This window comes from Octodon degus, unplaced genomic scaffold, assembly GCF_000260255.1.
Source record: "Octodon degus isolate 3935 unplaced genomic scaffold, OctDeg1.0 scaffold00031, whole genome shotgun sequence".
In the NCBI taxonomy this organism is placed as follows: Eukaryota; Metazoa; Chordata; class Mammalia; order Rodentia; family Octodontidae; genus Octodon; species Octodon degus.
Window position 1 is genome coordinate 16,773,573 of NW_004524607.1, and position 3,313 is coordinate 16,776,885.

Here is a 3,313-nt window from a genome sequence, read left to right on the forward strand (position 1 = left end):
AGGTTGAAAAGCTGCATCTAGGGATGGCCTTTTTTACCATCAGCATCCCAAGGGAAAGCAGGGAGTGACCTGACTGGAGACAGGGCCCTGCAAGAGACCTAGTCAAGATGGGTTTATACTCAATCCACTCTTAAAATAATAATCCAATAACCAACTACTCCACTAGTCACATGAACAGATTAATTTATGCACAATGGCAGAGAGCTAATCACTTCTTAAAAGTCCTACCTGTCCCCACATTTAATATTGTATAATGAGGATTTAACTCTCAACAGGAATTTTGTGTGGGACAAACTATATTTAAATTATAGCAATTTCCTTTAACTTTCCTTAAATAATTACAGAAATAGCTAACTTCCAAGTATAAGCCTTTATAAACCCATTTTTATCTCTCCTACTCAAAAGGTAATCTGTTTTTAAGTTAGTTACCTGTTGGAGACATCAGTCAGTGGTACAGCACGTAAGAACTTGGGTTCAGTTCCTAGACATGCAAAAATTAATAGGTGCCATTCCTGTCAAGACTTGATATTTTTACTACAAATGTTTATGTCTACAAGTAATATACGTTTTGGCATGTGTAAAATTTTTATATACATGGTAGCATGTTACACTTTCTGAGGCTTAATTTGAAGTCAAACTGCCTGGATTTCAATTCTGCCTGCCAGCCATCTCTTTTTGGAATGATGAAAATATCTAAAATTAGATAATGATGATGGTTTCACAACTCCCTAAATATAGACCACTGAATTCTACACTTCGTTTATTTTGTAGTACTGGGAATTGAACCAACTGTACCCCAACTTTTTACAACACCAACCAACTTTGTACTGTACAACCAACTGGAACCAACTTTTCCAACTGTACCCCATCCCTTTTTATTTTCTTATTTCAAGACCAAATCACTTTGGCTGCTGAGTTGCCCAGGCTAAGCTCATACTTGGCATCCTCCTGCCTTGGGCTCTTAGATTGCTAAGGTTCTAGGCACATACCACTATGCTGTTTAATTCTACCCTTTTAAAAATGGATTTTATTGTATATAAATTACAACTTGATAAATCTATTACAAAATACATAGATAAGAAGCCAGATGTGGTGGCACATGCCTATAATCCCAGGACTGGGGAGGCTAAGGTTGGATAATTGCAGTAAATTCTTTTTTTTTTTTAATGTATTTGGTACAGGGTTTCACTACACAGCTCAGACTCATAGTGATCCTCCTGTTTTCAGCCTCCCCAGCACTGGGATTACAGGCATGTACCACTAAGCCTAGTACTCGTTAGCCCTCTTAGCATGCCCGGGGGTGTGGTGTGTGGTGCCTGGGTCTGAACCCACTCCCTGCACTTGCCTAAGCAGGCGTTTAGTCTGCTAAGCTATCCTGGTAATCCAATTGCAATAAATTCAAGGCCAGTCTGGACTACATAAGGAAGATAGATAGATAGATAGATAGATAGATAGATAGATAGATAGATTATATGTGAGAATATTGCTGGCTGTATTGTCTTCAAATTATATGCCCCTGGGAGAGGTATTTAAAAAGCTTTCTTTACCTGTGTGTCTCACCTATAAAATAAGATAATTATAGCATCTACTTAATATGTTTGTTAGGAGGACTAAATGAGTTAATAGTTGTCAGAACACTTAGGATGGGGTGGGGAAGTGGAGTTGACATAATGTTCAGTAAACATTAGCAATTACTCATAATATTATTGCCTTCTGTAATCTAGAGTTTTCGCTCTGTTGATTCAGTGCCCCTGCTAACATATGTGCACTAGTTGACTCATTCTGTTTTGCAATGAGTGTTTGCATTTATGTTTGTTTATCCCCTTGTCTACTGATGGATATTAGGTCATTATTACAATGTTGTGATAAATGCCCTTATACACATATTCTTGAGTACATATAGGACAGTCTAGAAAAGGAGTTACTAATCTTAGGCACACGATAAAAAAAATTCACAACACTTGTTGTAGTTGGTAAGAATGACTTTATTCAAAGGGTCAGGTTACAATGACATTTTGTAGGAGAAGAAATCAGATTCAACTCCAAAGAAGTAAAAGTATGGACTTATAGCCAAGGGTGGTGGCAGTGAGTGCCCATTGATATAAAATTATTAAGAGAAAATATGAGGCATAAGGGAGGAAAATTTCAAAATATTCCTAACAGAATTCTTCCTGAATGCAAGCCAGGCTGATCAAGCAATACCTAGGGTATAGAGGTCTAACTTGATCAGATATTAATGATGGGTGATGCAGGTTACAGAGACATATCAGGGTTCTTTATCCCTTTCCTTGTTTTTTCCCCTGAGGTGGGGTCTTGCTGTGTAGCTCCAATTTGAATTCTTAAGCTCAGGCAATGTCTCCTCTGGAAATACAGATGCATAACATCAATCAGGGCTCAGGATTCCTTCTAAAACTGAGCAACAAGGGGCTGGGGATGTGTCTCAGTGGTAGAGTGCTTGCCTGTCACAGCAAAGGGCCCTGGATTAAATCCCTAGTACCACAATATCTATCTATCTATCTGTCTGTCTGTCTGTCTATCTATCTATCTATCTATCTATCTATCTATCTATCTACTATCTATCTATCTATCTATCTATCTATCTATCTATCTATCTATCATCTATCTATCTCTAAGCAATAGAAAGATGAACATGGAAGTCCAAAAACCAGGTCCTAAATGGGGGGAATTCAGAGGAACTTTACTAGGGATAGGTCAAGGAGAGATTTTTTTTTTCAGTGCTGAGGACTGAACCAAGATATGCTGTCCCACTGAGATACATCTCTAGCCCTTTTGCTTATTTTATTTTGAGACATGGTCTTGCTGAGTGCTGGCCTCAAGTGTGTGACCCTCCTGTCTCAGCTTGCAGAGTAGTTAGAATTAAAGGCCTTATAGTTTATATCTAGATGTCCCACCCAAAGCCTCATGTACTCCTAGTTAGGGCTTGGAAAGTTAGCTACATCATGGGTGTGTGATGCTGGGTTATGGGTGTGATAACTGGGTTAGTTCACTGATTAGTTTTACATAGCTCTGAGTGTCGATAATGGGAAGGCCTGCCTTGGACATGGATGGCACTAATCAATAGAGTTATGATTTGGATGGAGTAAAAAGGAAAAGGAGGGTGCTGTTTGCTGCTTCTTGCCTGCAGTCCCACAGACTGTCTCCCCTTTGCCATGCTGTCCTGTTTGGAGCCAGCCAACGATGGACTGACACTTCTACGAGCTGTAAACTACAATAAATCTTTCCTCCTTTAAGTTCTAAGTGTTAGTGGGGAAAAAGGAACCCTTCTCCACTGCTGGTGGGAGTGTAGACTGGT